This window comes from Opisthocomus hoazin, chromosome 1 (assembly GCF_030867145.1).
Source record: "Opisthocomus hoazin isolate bOpiHoa1 chromosome 1, bOpiHoa1.hap1, whole genome shotgun sequence".
Taxonomy (NCBI): Eukaryota; Metazoa; Chordata; class Aves; order Opisthocomiformes; family Opisthocomidae; genus Opisthocomus; species Opisthocomus hoazin.
In genome coordinates, this window is record NC_134414.1 from 11,268,046 (window position 1) to 11,286,238 (window position 18,193).

The window sequence follows — 18,193 nt, forward strand, 5'->3', positions numbered from 1 at the left end:
AAGACATTTTTCCCAATATCCAGTCTAAACCTCTCCTGGGGCAACTTGAGGCCATTGCCTCTCATCCTGTCGCTAGCTACTTGGGAGAAGAGACCAACACCTGCCTCACTACACCCTGCTTTCTGGTAGTTGTAGAGAGCGATAAGGTCCCCCCTCAGCCTCCTCTTCTCCAGGCTAAACAGCTCCAGCTCCCTCAGCCGCTCCTCATAAGACTTGTTCTCCAGACCCCTCACCAGCCTCGTGGCCCTTCTCTGGACACGCTCCAGCAAGAGTGTGCATGCATTGAGCTGCTGCCTTTCCCAGTTTGAGTGAAACGCGCCATCTCCTCTCACCACCCAGCAGAGTAACACAGGGAAAAGAGGTACCTCAGTGTCACTGGATCCTTTTCACGGAGACAGGCACTGAGCTCTAGCCCTGCACACTCGTCTGGCTACCCCGGCTGTGGAGTTGGGGTTGGGTTTGCTGTTGTGGAGAGAGACAGCATTCAAGGACTCAGTGCACAACCTAGAAATCAGTCCCAGATTGTATCAGACTGAATTTTCTGAAGCGGGGGAAAGCAATTTGTACAGATGAGGCCTTGGAACCTCCCTAGCAGGCTGCTGACAATCAGTAATTGTGAGACGATTTAGGTTGAAGGGACCTCAGGAGATCTCTGGTTCAGCCTCCTACTCACAGCAGGGTCAGTGACAGGGTCAGACCAGGATGCTCAGCAACATATCCAGTTGGGTGCTGAGAACCTCCAAGGACGGAGCCTGCACAGCCTCTCTGCGCATTGTGCTTGACTGTACGTGTGGTGGAAAAGTTTCACATCTAATCTGAACCTCGTGTTTATGTGTGTAGTCTTTTATCCTCCCACCATGCACCATCATGGAGAGTCCTGCTCTGCCTTCTTGATGACACCCATAGGCACTGGGAGGTGCTGTTAAGTGCCCCCAGAGCTGTTCCTTTTCCAGGCTGAACAAGCCCAGCTCCCCCATCCTCTCCTCACATGTTAAGTGCTACAGCCTCAACCACCCCAGTGGTCCTCCCCTAAACTTGCTCCAGATCGATGTCTTCCACTGGCAGGCCCCAAACTGGGTGCAGCATTTGATTTGTGGTCACCAAGCACCAACTAGAGGGGGGTGATCCCTTCCCTGGATCTGTTGGCTCTGCTCCTGCTCATATGGCACAGAAGGCTGTTGGTCTCTCTGCTGCCAGGACACACAGCTGGCTCATGCCCAGCTTGATGTCCACCAGGACCTCCAGGGCCTTTCCCGCAGAGCTGCTCCCCAGGCGATCCGTGCCCAGACTGCACCGCTGCAGTCGGTCCTTCCTTTCCAAAGGGTCAGGACTTTGTGCTTGCTCTTGTTGAAATTCATGATGTTCTTGTTGCCTTCTTCCTTCTGTCTGAGTGGCTGCCCTTCCGTGAGTGTCTTAACTCTTCCCTCCAACTTCACCTGCAAGGGTAAGAAATGCCAAAGAAGTTGAAACCCGAGAACAACATAATTTCTTTTTTATCTCTGCACAGAAGATTATGCGTGGACTGGTCTATAAAGCGTTTGTTCTCTAAAGTATTTGCAGTGTTGAAAGGGTGACATCATTCCTGACCATCTTCTTGCTGCCTGCATCCCCGCATCAATTCTGCCATGGGTTCTACAGCTGAGATCTGACCGGCTGCCAGGACAAGGGAGGAAAGCCCCACACCACCCTGCCCTGATGTGCAGCATCGGTACACGGCTTTTAGACGTGCTGCAGTGCCTGATGTCGTACGAATGAGCTTTAGAAGTGACATTCGGTCACTGCAGTCTCTGTGCTGCGATGAAAACAGAACCCAGTCGTTTCTGCGAGGGACTGTGGGACAGCTTTAGCAGTGAAACACTGTCCAGAAAAATAAGAAATGGGCTGGGGGGAGAAGAGCTGCCTGGGCTACCTCCTTGTAAGCAGCAAAGGATTTCTTTTGGAGGGTGGTTCATACGGTCAGATGAGTCTGAGAGAACTCTGCCTTGGATCACAGTTATTGTAACACCGGTGTTTTATCACCATTTCGTAAGTGACGAATCTGGACCTGAATAAGACCAGAGAGGTCTTGACTGTTTTCCTTCAGGATGAATTACAAAACTTTTTATGTCATATCACTGCCCAAATCTTGAGCGGTGCTGCAGGGCTGCCCACCGCTCCCAGGGAACTTATCCAGCACATCTGGGCAGATGCTGGGGGGGTTCAGGAGTGATGGCAGGCACAGTCCAATGGGTCACTACTTCCAACACTGGGCTTCCCTGTGCACCCAGAGCTCTGCTTCCACACCTGCGCATGCATCAGTTTGCTAGGAAGCAATGCCACACCTTGCTGTGTTTAATGCCCAATGGTGTTTCTCCAGGCATCCCACAGATCCCCTGCCTGCTTTCAGGTTCCTGGCTGAGCCAGGCTCTGGTGATGTGGAGCCCCGTTCCTTGGGTCCAAGGGGAGAACGGTGGTGTCCTCTCTGTGAGATGTGTATGTATGTATGAGCATGCACGGGGAAAAAATAGTGTTCCTCCTCCAGAAAGAAAGGAATGACCTTCTCCTCCCTGCTTGCAACCTGCTGATGTGTCCAACCGTGCAAATGGGGCTCTTCAGCTGCCCCTTAACACTTCACCACGTGCCAGAGAGGATGGGAGAGGAAGCGAAGGACGTTATTTCCTTGCAAAGACCAGGCTCCCATTCTCAATCACCACGAACAAGGCCACTGAAGCAGGCCGGGCCCTCCCAGGTCACGCTGGAGGAGAGCAGAGGCTCCCACCTTTCCTCCCAACAGCTGAAGTCAGGACTTGCTCCGCAAACTAGACCGATAAATGTCGGGGCAGCAGGAGGTGAGTGCAATCAAGTGCGAGAGCCTGAGTTATAGCGGTAACCTGCTGAATTCCTGGGTCACAAAGTAATTTACAGAACAACCCTAATGTCATTCAGTAATTATTCAGACAGCCCGGACCCCGAGGGGCACAGCCTCCCGCTGGGCGCGTTATTAATACCATCAACAAGCAGCAGGATGTTGGTGTGAAGAAAAGAACCACAACACAAGTGTGCGAACCTGAGGGGCAAATGGAAACCGGTATTAACGGGATATTGTACTGCTCCCTAACGAGCAAAAAAATCTATCTATATCTAACTTATCCTAGCAAGTCGTTCAGCGAAACATGAGTGTGTCCCCTAACGCTGGCGGTGGAGGTTGCTCGCGGCAGCTTGCAGCAGAAGGGGAGGAGGATCGGTGTGTCGGTGGCTGCCCGTTGATATCTCCCAGCCCCTGCGATAGTCCCCATGGTGACTGAACGGGGGGGGAGGTGGTTTCCAGGCGCCCCAGAATAATTTAAATTAATATCCAAGGAACAATGTAAACCTTCTCTTTGACGTGGCGTGGGAATAGGCAGTCACAGCTCTCGAACTGGGTCAGCTGGAAAGGAAGGTAATGCCGCAGCCCGGGATTTGATCAGCGGAGTAAGCCAGGGGCTCGACCTCTGCTATCTCAGTCCCTCCCTTCTTCTCCCCGCCCCCCCATCCCATCCTCCAAACCATCTAGAAATGAGGGAAGATTCCCCTCAGAAACTTCTTTCTGAATGGAGAGTTCCTGGATGAAGAGGACATATATGAAACCTCAGAACGGGTGTAGAGGGCAATGTCTTCTCTGGCACCTATGGACCCCAGCACATGGGTGCCAGGAGGGGCAAGGGGCTACGGGGTAGCATTGCCACAGCTGCAATTTTAAACCTTTTTCCATCACTGCTTTGGGTTTTGTGGTGCTTCTGCACCCAGCTGGAGCTCTATGTGGCCTAAAGTTTGCTGCAAAGGTGCAAGACGGAATTATGTGGGCAAAACCTGAAGTGAGTGAAGCCCAAAGTAGCCCTTGAGTTGTTTCGCAGCTGGGAAATGACAGCGGAGGGCTACTTACTACGTTGCTTTGATCTGGTACGTACCGCTCACAAACAGACATGGAAAACCTCCCTGGGTTTGACCCTTCCTTACACAGAGGAGCACATGGTTTATTTAAACATGAGGGGTAAATATATCTCAAGGGCATCTAAAGGATCAGAGAAGGCTTCCTGGCCATTATCTCAGGGATAAATAGCAGATGTTGGTTTACAGCAGAAGAAATTTTCCCTCAGAGCTGTGTCCTTAACACAGTAACAGAGCTGGGCTGTTGCCTCAGGCACTACCTGAGGCGGTGGGCCCATGTCCTCATCTGATCCACCATGTGCACTGGAGAGAGGTCTCTGTCAGGGACCAGAAAGCAACTGTTGCCCCCCGTCCCTCTGCACCAGCGGGCATGGAGCCCTCCTGGAGCATCACTCTGGCCACAGACTGAGGTTGTTACAGGAGACGTAGCATCAGCACTTTGACTTGGGGTATGAGATAACTCGGTGGTTCTCTTTGGTCCTTAAAAGGGCAAAACGAGTAAATCTCCACAAAATTGTGCAGCAAAAAGCAGCTGGCCAGCTTACCGGATCATGGGCTGCCAGAGCACGGTCTGGAAGGCTGTCACCTCCCCAGTGGAGACAGAGTGGACCAGTGCCTGGGACCAGTCTCCACATTTCCCATCAGAAACCAAAGTGCGGCGTGTGGCTCCCTTTTCCCATCTGTCACAACTTGGGCCGGTTCACTGCTTTTTCACAGCTTAGGTAGAATTCAGATGGCTGTTTAACTAAAACAGAATTAGAGCAGGGGTCCAGCAGCTGATAGATGTCCATCTGCCCAGGAGACATGCTCGTGGGCCACCAGACTGGAGACCTCCAGAAGTCCAGCAGGAAAGCGTTTAATGTACTTAGGGGGTGCAGGGATAGGCAGTCTTATGACTGGATGGATGCCCCATCACTGGAAATTTTCAAGGTCAGGTTTGAGCAACCTGATGTAAAGAAAGATGTCTCTGCCCATGGCAGGGGGATTGGACTAGATGATCTTTGAAGGTCCCTTCCAACCAAACCATTCTATGGTTCTGTGGTTCTACGAAACACATGCAGACAGGATCTCCAGCTGGGAATCGGGGGATCTAGGATCGACAAGTGTGTCCTACACCCATGGTGAGCAGCTACAGCCTGAGGTTTAAGAAGCAGCTCAGCTATACAATCTGCTTCACCGGCCACAAACGACTCCTCTTTCTGCGGCCTTTTTCAATGTTTGGCCGGTGCTCGTTCTCAGTTTTTGATTTAGCTTTGCTTTTACGCTGCCAGTGCCCAGCAGACAGACGGGAGGGCTCCAGAGCACCGCGGGCATCGGAGGCAGGAGGTCCGGAGGGCTCTGAGGGTAGTTATAGACTCTGGGCCCTTCCTCTCGTTCACAGTTTAGCAATAAATTGCTAGTGACGTCCACCCCCATCTAACCTCTCTCCCTGACTTCTCCCGCATGTCCCACCGCCAGAAGTAACCGTAATTTTGTGCCGCTTTTCTTAGCAGGACGCACGAAAAAGGGGCGAGAGATGCGTGATTCAGATGTTACCACCGCCGCTGCCTAAGAACAGGATCACCAAAATACTTCTGTTTTCCCTTTTGTGCTTTTGGACGGATGTTGCTGCTGATATTCCCTCAATTCCCGTGGAAAACAGAGTGTTTTATCCGTATTCCCCAAGTGCCCAATACAAATGCAAATCAGCTCCGGGTGGTAGACCTTGGTTTGTTTTTTTTCCCTGGCTGCCCAGCATCACTTGGCAGGGCTTTTCTCACTTGTTTCTTTTCCTCCTTTTCCTTGAGCCAGCGTGTCCCAAGCGAGGTCCGCAGGAGGGTCAGAGACCTGCTCCATTCCCACACCTCTGCCCTCCTCTTCCTCCTCCTCCTGACGCCCAGCTTGTTTAAAGCCTTTGTGTTTATTAAACAGAAAGAGCCAAAGAGCTAAAACCAAACCAGGACTTGCTCAGATTCCCTAAAATAATGGTCAGGTGGGCCACACCAGTCCCAGATGAGAACATTGGGGCATTTTATGTTACTGCTTTTCTTCCTCTCCGCAGGATTCATCTCTGGGATAAAATCACATAGGAGATCACAGCTGCAGGAGTCAAGATCAGAGGGAGGAAGGTGACTCTGAACTTTCCCATCACTTTAAATAGGTCAGGGCTTTTTAGCTAGTAAAATACCTGAGAGACTCCTAAATCCCCCAGAAGTGGGATTTTAACCTGGGAGGCTGGTGAGAGTAACTGGTGCTCTAAACCCTCAGGCCAAAGCAGGTGTCTACTCACTTAGAAAATTCATGATTCCTTAAAAAGTACCAATTGTCAGTAGACTAGGCTGCCGGCTTAAAGCCATGCCTGCCATTTCTTCTCTGGAGTTTGCACATTTTCTTCCGTGCCCAAATTTCAGACTGACACAGACTCTCTGTGCCCTCAGAGTCCCTTGACTTTTAAAAGAAATGAATTTTAATTGTATTTAAAGCTGAACAGATCAGCAGATGATGTCAAATGCGCACAGGATGACTGCAAGGAGAAGTTGAAAATGAGACATCAACATCAAAATTCAGCTCCAGCAATCCAGGTCCTGCAACCCCAGGCTGAGCATCGCGGCCAGGCATGGCTGCCAGCTCAGTCAGGATCCATCTCTTCCTCCCATGGGTTTCAGATCAACCAAGCACTTAAATATACACTTCACTTCAAGTGCATGAGCAGCTCCCACTTACTGAGATGTTCCTGCAATGGGCTTAGCGTTTAGGATGTTCTTACACCCCAGCGAAGGGCTGGCGAAGCCCGTGCGGGGACAGGGGATTCCGTTTCCTTCCCTGCTTGGGTCCACCGAGGTGCTTGAGGTCCCGTGAGTCTGCTGAGCCGGTGGCCCTGGCTGCATGCCGCGGTGTTTGGGCCCACGAGGCGGCCTGAGCTGTCTGCTGGGAGCCTCCGAGCTCGGGTGGGAGACCCACGGGGCCCGATCCCCCACCCGCACCGCTCTGTTGCCATCGCCCATCTGCCCGGCGCCGATGCGCAGCGGCTCGTTCTGCCCTGAACGCCGCAGCTGAGCCCAGTCCTAAAAAAAAGACCTCACAGTTAAAAAAATCATTTGTGTGGGTTTCGTTTTTTTTTTCTTCCCCCCCCTTTTCATCGTCTTTCCTGCTGCTATTCATTTGGCATGAAATAACCTTCCAGATCAATCCGGAAGGGGTCATGCGAAACTGTTGCTGTTTTCCCACTGCTAATTGCTGGGCTGAAATCCCATTCGAACCGCCCCGAATGCGCGGGCTGATGCTCCTCAGCGAAGCGCCTACCAGGTATTTTCCCCCACAGGCTTTTCTCTTCCTGCGAACCCCCCCAGGCCTGGCTGGTGGGCTGTTTGTGGGACAATGGCGTCGCCACAGTACGCCGGGTTTCCGAAGCAGAGCCGTGCTTTGGCAGGAACCGAGCGCTGCCAAGTTTCACAGGGCCGGCGGGGAGGTTGGGTACTCACGGACCCAGAAATGAAGCAGTTAATTGCCCTACTGGGAAGGAGGAAATTTCTTGTAAAAATCCAGAATCTGGCTGAACAATGTGGCCTTTTATTTTTCAGGCTTGGAATCAAGCCTGGCTGCCCTTGTAAACAAAGAAAGGAAAGAATCACTGAACCAACCCAACACATAAAAACTGACCATGTCTGTCTTTGAAGTTCCCTTTATGTTGTTTGGAAAACTTGGGATTACAGAGGGGGTTTTTTCTTTTTTTTTTTCTTTTTTTTTTTAAGCAAAATAGGAATGGGAGTTAAAGGAAACTTTTTCTTTAACAGAGCAGAAGTCATTAATTAAGTATCCCATTCAACCCCGAGGCACCGGCTCATCAATCAGATTTCTTATTAGCATTCTGATGACCCGCCTGACCCCCCGTCTCTGTACTGTCTGCATGACGACACGGAAAACCAGACCACACACCGAACGGAGGAGGATTATTCGACGCTTTTCCTTACTCGGGGAGGGGGGGCGGAACCGAGCCGGGAAGAGGAATGATGACTGACATTGTTGTTTTGGGTTGAGGCAAGTCAACGAGCGTCTCCCGGGTGGATGACGTGAGACGTGTCCTGGTGGCTTTGCTGGTGTGTGCACAGGGCTGCTCCAGGGCCAGGACCTACAGCTTGGTGCCATTGCAGGGTCTCTCTGCGCCCGTCATGGCCACGCTAGGCTCAGATGCTGAGTGAAGAATGGGATTTTAGCGTGCTCACCACCATGCTCTTGCCCTTGGGTAACCCCGGTCAGGAAACCATTGGCTCCTGAAAATGTGCTGGCAGCTTTGGGCCCTCTAAGTAGGCTGTGTCCTCACGGAGGGTAAGGAGCCCACCTTGCCAGTCCTCCAGCCTTTAGCCATCCAGGTTATTCCAGTTACAAGTAATGGGCACACACATGCACAGAGCACGTAGCCAGGGCTGACCCGACCGATGCCAGGGAAAGAGGTGGTCGGCGGAGGGAGGCAGCACTGGGAGATAAAGCAGAATCGTAGAACTGAATCTCACAACGATCATGAGCTGCTTACGTGTGGAGCCGCACGACACGGAGGAAGCAAGGCAGCGTGAACAATGTGCCCGTGCGAGTGCCGTGGTGATGGATGCAGGAACATGGCGCTGCTCGTAGGGCGGCTTGCTACCAAGAGCCGGCTGAGGTTTCGAAATCAGATTGCTTTTACCAAGTGTTCTTCTCAAAAGAAAAAAATATTTTTTTTTTTTTTTAATGTGGAGGCTGTTTTCCTGGCAATATAGAAAATTGTTTCAATATATCCTACTTATTCACTTTTCTCTCTTTTTCTCTTTTTCAAAGGCAAGCCTACCATGCTGTGTGTGGTGAACAGAAAAACTGGAAAATGTGGATAATACTGTATAAATTTTCGGAAGTAATTTGGGGGTTGAACTTTTTTAAAAATTTATTAGTTCTTTTTGATTTCCTTTAGTTGGAAGGGATTGTACCTGACCAAGTGTGACATATTCTGCTTAAAGTCGTGCAGCCCTGGATAGTTGCTATCACAGCTCATCTCTGAATTTAAGCAATATTACCTGAGTCACACCAGAACCTGGTCAGGATTAGGCACCTTGAGGGGTGTGAGCCTCAAGGTTTGGCCCAACAAGAAATGTCCCTCTGGACAGGGAATTATATCTGATCTCCAGCTAAAACCCCAATGGATAAAGCATCTTTGTCCTTGGGGCTCATCCAAAGAGGGTTGCTGCCCCAACTGAAGGGGACACCAGGGAATGTCTTGGGGACTCAAGGACGTCTGTCAGTCATTGCTGATGGAGGAGGAGATGGGGAGGATGGAGGTGAGGGGGCAGCAGTCTGGTATTTCATGTTAAACACCAAAGCAGCATTGGCAGCAGATACCTGACGCCAGGGCTTCCCTTCCCAGGCAGGCGCCTTTGGCATCTCTGTCCGAATGGATCCTGAGTTATTGGACACCAGTGTGAGGGCTGCAAGTCAACTTCTTCTGCACTGTGTTTTTAATTTAGTATTTTATTTTCCTTCTGCTGCATAGTGAGGCTTGGGGAACTTCACAGCATCATCTGAGATTTTACTGCTATTGCAGAAGCCTAGGCACCGACATTGCAGGTCTCCCCTCCTCTGGGGCATGTTATGGTTGTTGATTTGGTCTTTTGTGCTGCAGTTGATTCCCTGTGGTCCAGAGTGTGTAGTGCCATGTGAAGTGGCTGCTCTGCATAACCTTCTGAACTGCAACACGAACTTCGTGTCCTTCGTGCCAGAGAAGACCCTTGGGAAGAGCTGTAAGAATGGGATGAGCGCAGAGCAACGCTCACCCAACACTGTCCCCATCCTCCCAAAATCCGCAGCTTGGGGAGCTCTGGCTGCGTGGCTGTCTGGGCTCCATGACCCAAATAGTGTCTTCTGGTCCTGTATAAGCCTAAACACAAATCACACAGGCCCCAAGTGCCAGATTTTGGCTGATGTCACAGGGGCATAGCCACCCTCTCCTTGGCCAGTAACTCTGGACCGGGGCCAGCAGAATCAGCTCGGACAAGGATTAGGGCAAGCCAGAAATTAGACTATTAGTCAAAGTGGCTGGAAACCAGGTCCCTGGGCTACCAGCACAGGTACTTCCTACATGTCTTCAGAAAGGGATCTGTGTCTCCCATGCACTTTAAAAAGGTCATATTTTTGCTTGGTGATGAGAAGAGCTGGCAGCCCTTAATGTCATGCCGCCGATGCCTGGCTCAAGGCATCCTCAGAAAGTCACCTTTGGCCTCAGGTACCCTCTCCTCGTAATCCAGAGGGGTCCTGAGGGAGCATTACCCCCTTGGGTTACTGCTGGACCTTTCTACATGGCCCTTCATGTCATGGGGCGAATCACGGGCGGTGGATATCAGACTGCGAGGCTCACCTCCACGCCTCCATCGCAGCAGATTACTGGTGTGTATTTTGCATCTGGGAAACACAGAAAGGAATCAAACCTATTACATATTGAAATGATAAGGGTGTGGTGTAGATATTGATAACTAAGTCTAGTTTTCATGGTCCTTGTGAACCAAAGTAGTGCTTGATCCAGTTCCTCCCTGAAGTATCTGCTGTGGCCTGTGACTGTCAGTGGTCTTTGTGTGCTGTGCCACGCTATTCAATACTCAGCATATTTTGAATTTAGATCAGCTGCAATGTCAGATATTTCTCTGATGATGTCATTTCTTCCAACAGAGTGGCCTGGGAAGCAGCAAGTAAAAAAAACAAAACAGGGAGGGAAGAATGTGTATTGGGTAGATACTGTCACAAAAGAGACCAGATGGGGAGAGACTTGCTGCGTGGAAGACCTAAAAAATGCACCAAGGGCTGTGAGGAATAGGGCTCAAATCCCTTCCATTTCTCTACAGTGCAGCAAACAAGGAGGTGAGTTTGACCGGGTACAAGTTTGGCGGCTGCTGATCTGCTGCCGGACCATCTGACAGAGCGATCAGATGTTGTTTGCAAAGCCTGCATAAATTAAATTCCATGTAGACGGAAGAAATTGAAACAGGATCTCTGGTGCCAGCAGCTCCTCTTATCGCTTTGTAGCCTGTTCGCATTCCCTGGCAGATAATCACCATGACTAACATTTATCTGACACAGCCAGTTTTGCTACAAAAATCTGTTTTCCGACCTCAGCCGACTATTCACAGAAGTGACAGCCCCACCTCCGATGGTATGAATGCTAACAAAGCTCTCCTAGGAAATAGACGGGTTTGGGGGACACTCTATATAGTCAAAATAAGAGGCAAGGAGTGCTCCAGAGAGCTGGATGGAGGGGTTGAGTGCTTTTTATTTCTCCGTCTTAGTATTTGTGATAGTTTCCTTCATCTGATTTATTCCTTTTGCTGTTGTGTGTTGCGTCCAAATATAGAAAGACTTTGGGCAGCTGGATGGCCACGCTGGCGAAAGAGCTACCTGCCATGCTCTTCATGCCAGCTTGACTTCTGCTCTTTCTCTGCTATTTTCTAATCTGTATTTCAAGAGGCCCATAAGGTAGGGAGAGCTGGTACGAGTGTTTGGTAATGAGGTGAAGGGCACTGGGGAATTGATCAGGGTTCAGATGAACCCGGCAAGATTGGAAAAGGAGAGGTCTGACTTTGAGCAGCTCCTCAAGCTGTTCACCATGGGGCTGCACATGGTGCTGGCTCCAGTTGGTGACAGGAGCTGGGGCTGAGACAGGGGAAGAAGGAAGGACCAGGGCGATGCACACAGGTCTACCTGTGGCTCGTTAGCTCTGCTGCCCAGACCAATACACTTTCCTGTCCCGCATTTCCACAGATCTCCACTCAAGTCATGTGCACTATGAATCCGCAGTTTATCCTCTCAGGCCACAGACTGGGCAGCAGGGCAAGGAGCGCTTGCTGGCTAGACGGAGGAACCTATATCCACAACAAATTTTTTAAGCACTTGAGAGTTAACATATCTTTCTCAAGAACTGAAATCTCCAAGTGGATCTGCCCATCCCTTCCAAAAGTCTGTTGTTTGTTTTTGTTTCTTTGAGTCTTTCTACCCTCTTTCTCCTCCTGATTCTTCCTCCATGAAGCCCATACTGTCCCATGAGGCCATACGACGCTTCTAAGGAAAATCCACCTTTCAATAGTGTTTCTAGGCTGCATGTTTGCTCCATAGTGGTCCTCACCTGAAGATCAGGGCTGCATGCCCTAGACTTCAGAGGGATGGCTTAAAGATGGTCCCTTGCAAAAAAAAATCACCAGATTTCCTCCAAGCAGGATTAAATAAACTGCCCCTGGGCAAAATTGAGTGCACAATTTTTGTATTTCCATATCTTGCATGTTTGGCTGTTTGTGAGGGGTACCAGGCTCAGAACTGGCTCGAGTCATTGGCAAAAGTGTCCATCTGACCTGCGTCTGAGGATGTAGCCTGAATCCCCTCATCCCTCAGGGTTTTCCGGTGGTTTCTCTTCCTCTTTGTGCTGCCACCACTAGAATTTTGCCTATATTGATGACTCTCTGCACCCAAGTTGAATGAGTTCTCCATATTCCTATTCAGATCCTTAAAAGTACCATCAGTAGGCCCAAAAGAAATAATTCAAAGCCCTACCCCAGAGACAATCTTGCCCTTCCTTACCTTCATTCTTCTAGAGTGTCCAGCCGTACAGACAGGGCTTACCACGTCCGGCAACTATTTGCTGCAATGTCTGTACCTTCTTGACATGAGGCTAACTGCGGATATTTTCAGATCTTGTTAAGCTTAATAGGAGAGATTAGATGACCTCGGGAATTTGTAGAGAGATGCTCTGCATTTTCTCATTCCAGTTTTGGTCCCAGTCTGGTCTAAATCTGTAAGGAACAGAAACAGTTACTGGCTGGGAGTTCTCTCCCTCAAAAGGAGTGTGGTGACCTCTGAGTGGCTAAAAAGGGTTTTCAGGACATTTTGGGCAATTGTCCTGCACTGATTTGACACCTGTAGCTCCAAAGGACGTGGGGCCGAGTTGGCAGGTGCCTGGAGTTTTTAAGATCTGGGTGGGATTAGTTTGATTAGGTTGATCATGGGGACTCCCTTCAAGGTCAGAGGGAAAACAGGTAATCATGAGGCAGGATCACTAAAACAAGTCAGAAAAGTCACTCTGGAGCTGCCCGTTTCTCTCCACTAAGAAGAGAGTTGAGGATGAGAAGCTCACGTGAGGTCCTCTTCGACAACCATGGTCAGTGGCTTTTGGGTTTTTTAATTGCTTGTCAGTATTTGTATTTGGCAACCTGGTGGGCAGCATCTTGTGGTCTTTACTGAGGTCCTTACTGGGGTGAATTATGGCTGTGGGGATGGCTGTGCCCATGTGCTGGCTGCAATAGCAACGGAGGGAGCCCTGAGACCCTTGCACGGGTCACCCGAGGGAGGGTGAGCAGTGTAGAGCCCCTCCATCCTCCAGCTGGGAGCACCAAAGGGAAGGCAAGAGGGTTAACACAGGGCAAAAAGGGCAAAGCTTGAATGCCCAAAAAGGGCAAAGCTTGAATGCCTTGCCCAAAACGTGCCTTGCGCGACTCCAGCATCGCCCGCCACGCGTGCCCGTTGGGACGCGCGAGCAGGAGCGGCTGCGTTCCCAGCTCCGGGCGCGCAGCGATATGACGGCGTGCCAAAGGGTCTTCAGGGGCTGGGGAGGGGGGATGGAAAATCCTGGCATAGAATTTAAAATGTGCTCTAACCTTTTCTGCAAACTGAAAGCAAGAAAAATGCTCATAAAACTACTCTTTGTGCCCAGAAAGAAGTCTGGTTTTATACTGTTGCTAAGTTCCTTATTGTTTTCTGGGTGTTTTTTGTGTTTCTGTGGCAGCCTTTTCTGTGGGCCTCTTTCAGTGACTTAGCTATATTGGCCTGCAGATAATTAGATCAGTGCTATCATTTTCACTGTCCTTTTTCCTCTGGGGCTATTTGCATGATAATGGCAGTTTGTGCGACTCGCTCCCTCCGTCTCCCTCTCTCTTTTAACAAGGCGCCATTTCTAAACATGAAATAATTCAGGGGACAATCTGCGAGCGGCTCTGTCAAGAAAAGACTGGAAACATCTGGTTAAGAAAACATTCCTGGTAACCAAAAATAAAACATTTTTGTTAGCTATAGCTTTCCAAAAAAAAGTTTTGGTTTTTTCTTTCGCAGTATTTTTAGCTTATGTGTATTTGCTGTATGCAAATCTCCAAACCAAGGTATGCTCCCGCTCTGGGTGGGTATGTGTGGATAATGATTTATGATGTGTTTATCTAGATAATTTACAGACAAGTAAGATATCAAGATTTAAACTCTTAATGAATCCTACGAACATTTGAAAGGTAGCTGTGTTCCACAGCATGGTTTTGAACCCCTCTTGCCATGAACAAAGTTTTCCGTTCAGCAAGACATGCCCAGACCTGAGCATGAGAGTAAACCCACTGAAATCCAGAGGCTGACATGGGTGGCTGATGCTTGGGTTGTGCTGAGTAAGGGTCTGGGGTTTTCCCAGAGAGTTCCTGAGAATATGTTCCTGAGAATGCATCTGGGTCAAGAGCGCGCCAAAGACGCGCTTTGCGCAGGAGCATCGACTCCTGCCATCCCCACGTCCTACAGACCATGTCCATCTCGGCCTGCAGACTGCGCTGCACCACCGAGAAGGTTGTTTCTGCTGTAAGCAAGGGGTCTTGGGACCAATTCCTGCTCCTGACGGGATTAAACTCCTTGAAGACGTACCTCAGCAGGGGAGAAAACAAATGGTGAAAAAATTAAAGGGTGTTAATAAAATCTGTGCTGGTATCAGAAGCTCATGGAATTTATTTGATATTTGGATTTCCCCACAGCAGCTCAGCAAGGGGCATCAGCTGTCCTACACCTGATGGTTTTTGATATGGATCTGTCAGATCGTCACGTCGCCGTGACAAAAACATATTCCTGGCCCAGAACTCAGAGGCCTCCTCGGAGCAGCCCAGCACTGCAGTGGATGGGTGGTGAGGCTGGGAATAGAAAATTGTATTTGCCTGTTTAGTTAAGCTTATTAAAAATGGCTTGATCCTTTCTAACGGGCAATTTTCAAGGGGCAAACCTGGTCATAGTTTTGATAACATTTTTAATTAAAAATAAAGAAATTAAAAATTCCACAATTGTCCTTTTTAATGAAAAAAAAAAATTATTGGAAAGAAAATGGGTTTAACCTTTTAAATACTGGGACACGGTGGTGACCAGCATTTTTAAAGATGATCCCGTGCTGCAAATATCTCATAATGATTGTAACACACCAGAAAACAAATTTCCTTTCAGTAAACACCTGCGAGGATTAGTCTCTGCTCTTGTCTGCTATGAGATCATACAGCTCCCACCATTTCAGAACCTGAGCCCCAGCCGTCTCCCTGGTGTGGACACAGAGGAGATGGTCCCAGAGCAGCTTCTGCAGGCAGAGGCCACCTTGTTGCCAGCGTCATCACGTTATGGATCCATTAGCTGAGCTGCATTGGGTTTGTTTAAGAGACATAAAGGAATAAGAAGAGCTCTGATAGCACTGCCATGGTCACAGGTACCTGAAGACACCTCTGAGTCAGAGACTCTTCAGCATGGTTGAGGCATCATTGGAGAGCTACCTGGGGTGGGAGAGAGGGCTGAGCCCAGGCCACGGGACAGCTGGAAGGACAAGCAGAGCTTAGCTCATAGCTCCACAGAGGTAAGATGCCACATGTTGTATGAAGACTTTGACATGGGGTTTCCTGGCTCAGGAAAGTAGATTATTCCCAAATGGAGGGCAAAGAGACAAGGACTGGCCCACCAGAGTTAGGGGAGTTGCTGATGCTCAGCAATTCCAAAAATCAGGTCCGTTTATTGGGGTTATTCATCACTTGATGAAAGTCAGTGGAAATGGCTTCACTGGGAGTTGGACCAGGTCCTTACATCAGAGCATAAATAACAACTGAGAAGATGTCCTTCTGAAGCACCGGCACCACGCTGCATGTGACCATGGACCACACACCAAGCAGCCCCCAGCCCTCCCATGTTCTCCCCCATGCTGCGGATGGTGCACAGCCGGACCTCTGAGAAACACCTCAGTGCCTGTTGTTTCAGTGACCATTTTGAGATACGTGAAGAGTATTTCGCTGCATTTGCTAAACCCTCGCTGCTTGCATCAGGTAAGGTTTGAGGAGCTCCTGTCCTCCCCAAAGCCTTGCAGCACCTCCCAGCAAAGCCTGTCAGGAACCATGAGATCAAATAAACTGGTTCCAGCCGAGCAAACAGGGATTAGTGGAAGGACAGTTTGCAACAAGCAAGACTGTGCTTGACATTAGTTGCTATTTGTTTGCATTTCACATTTCATTTCCACCTAGCTAAGCTCTTCCACACAGCCCCCTGCGCGACTAGGCAAAATAAAGGAATGAATTTGATCTCAAACCCCACACATTTACCTTCAGAAATGTCTCTAAGTGAAGATAAAACCCTGCAAATTTCAAGGAATACACAAGGACTGAGGTAAAACAACATGAAAAAATATTTCTCAATAATATGAAAAGTAATTTAGTTTCTTATTCGTTTCAAGTATATGTAAATGTTTCCTCAAAGCATATGTCTACCAGCAGCCAAGTGTCGGACTAAGAGCAAGGGCTTACTGAAATGAAATTACGATTTCCACCCCCAAAAGTCTTTCCTGAAGAGGCAAGAGGTGGTTTTTGCACAGCTCTTGTAGCGGTGACAGAGAGCCACAGCCCAAGCGCTGCGTTCAGGAAAGCAGCCCACAAAACTTCTCAAATGAGCTATTTTTGTGGCAGAGAAGTTCATGTTATCACAGCTTTGGGGGGATTTTGATCTATACCAGTTTTTTTTTAATCAAGCCATAAATAATTCTGCAAAGTTTAGGTGGAAGACTGATACATTACAGCTCACACTTTTCTGGGGTGCACTAAGAAGACTGTGGCCAGCAGGTCGAGGGAGGTTCTCCTCCCCCTCTACTCTGCCCTAGTGAGACCCCATCCGGAGTACTGTGTCCAGTTCTGGGCTCCCCAGTTCAAGAAAGATGAGGAGCTACTGGAGAGAGTCCAGCGGAGGGCTACGAGAATGGTGAGGGGACTGGAACATCTCCCCTACGAGGAGAGGCTGAGGAAGCTGGGCTTGTTCAGCCTGAAGAAGAGAAGGCTGCGAGGGGACCTAATATATGCGTACAAATATCTGAAGGGTGGGTGTCAGGAGGATGGGGCCAGACTCTTTTCAGTGGTGCCCAGCGACAGGACAAAGGGCAACTGGCACAAACTGAAGCAGAGGAAGTTCCGTCTGAACATGAGGAAGAACTTCTTCCCTCTGAGGGTGACGGAGCACTGGAACAGGCTGCCCAGGGAGGTTGTGAAGTCTCCTTCTCTGGAGATATTCGAGACCCGTCTGGACACCATCCTGTGCAGCCTGCTGTAGGTGACCCTGCTTCGGCAGGGGGGTTGGACTAGATGGCCCACAGAGGTCCCTTCCAACCCCGAACATTCTGTAATTCGGTGATTCTGTGATCCTGTGATTCCTGAATGCTCAAGTTTTCAGTGAGTGTGAAGAAATATTTAACCCACTGAATGTAACTTCTGTGAAGAGCTGAAAGCCTGCTGCCATTGCCTGTAAAATTATACGGAAGATTTGAACAAAAGTCACAATACTATGAACAAGGTGAGTGTTTCTCCAACTGGGAAGTTTATGCAATGGAAAACCAGCTACGACTTGAAACAGTGAAAGCAATGCAATGGTTTCTAAGCTGGTGCTGAGGTTTTTTTTTCAGATGAACTGCCCCAGGAATTAGACTGGGACATGTCCCTTCCCCATTGCATGCTTGTTCTGATCTTGTTGTCCTTAAGCTTCTGGTCTATGTTCCCATACATGGATTTCCTTCACAATATATTATATATAAAGTGTGTAACACAGCTTACAATATTTATGACTGTTTAGGTGAAGGAGAATGAGATGGCTATGATGGAAGAGCTGATTCACTGTTAAGCAACCTGTTTTATGCTGGAGTAACCTCACTGAAATAAGGAAATCCACTGTTATAAACCCGAGAGGTGGGTCAGGCTCAGCTGAAGAATGGACTTTCCTGCTCACCCAGAAGATGAAATATAGTCCCCTCACGTGTGGTCTGTGTTCCAGCTGAGTCCTGCACTCCTCACACGGGTGAAGCAACCCCAGACCTAAGCGCTGCACGACTGGGCTGCGTAAAACTCCAAAATCTCAGAAAATAATAGCAAACAGGATAGAAAGTCTCTCCCCAATCAATTTATGAATTGAGTTTTGGTGGAAACTTTAGATATATGAAGTTGATTGGAAGAGGGCTTGAAGTGATCCACTATTTCTTTTCTAGTTCTAAACCATATATGTTTTTTTT